General features: G+C 65.9%; 1 long non-coding RNA gene across 3 annotated transcripts in view; it reads right to left on the bottom strand.

Moving 5' to 3' along the window:
- Window positions 1-643, bottom strand: part of LOC107183669 — a 49,530-nt gene that overhangs the window by 280 nt on the left and 48,607 nt on the right. For all 3 annotated transcript variants that reach the window (XR_001514459.1, XR_001514458.1, XR_001514457.1), the window contains one exon: window positions 352-450. This is a non-coding gene — a long non-coding RNA (uncharacterized LOC107183669). The remainder of the gene's footprint in view (window positions 1-351; window positions 451-643) is intronic.

Raw genomic sequence — 643 nt, 5'->3', positions numbered from 1 at the left:
ACCCAGCTGGCCTGCTGTGCTGTGTGACTCTGGGCAAGTGCACGGCCCTCTCTGGGCTTGGTGTCGCCATCCAGGACACCAATGGTCTGGCCCTGCAGGACCCGGGCACTGCCTGCCTCATAGAGTGCAGGCTCAGGACTGGGTGGACGCCCCCCCTTAACCTGCCTGCGACCCCCCACCCCCCAGGTGTGAGAGCAGTAGCTCAGCAGCTCAGAGTGGAGCCAGCACGGAGCCGGGCTACGGCCATACAACCCTGGGCCGCTCTCGGTCAGCGTGTGAACAACCCCCGGGAGCTGTGGTCTGAGACCTGTGCCCAGGGGGGGCCCCCTGCCTGGGCAGCGGGCCAGTTACCTGCTTCTCACATGCGGCCTCGCGCCTTGCAGGTACCACACGTTCAAACTAAGTTTGCAGACACACCTGGGCCCCCCGGGCGGCAGTCTGCTTAAGAACCTGAGATGAGTTTTAAAGCAAAAGACACCAGGAGGTTACGACGGGAGAAGGAAGGGAGAAGGGGCTGAGTGGGGGCCGAGCGGTCCCTTCCGGGGACCTGGTGAGCAGGGCCTGGCCGAGGGGCTGGTGCTGGCCGGCTGTTGCTATGGAGACCGGCGGGGGGGCGGGGGGATGCTGCGGGGAGGACAGGATG

This window comes from Myotis davidii, unplaced genomic scaffold (genome assembly GCF_000327345.1).
Source record: "Myotis davidii unplaced genomic scaffold, ASM32734v1 scaffold1622, whole genome shotgun sequence".
NCBI lineage: Eukaryota > Metazoa > Chordata > Mammalia > Chiroptera > Vespertilionidae > Myotis > Myotis davidii.
Note: the sequence above shows the minus strand (reverse complement) of the source record. Positions and strands in the feature narration are given on the sequence as shown.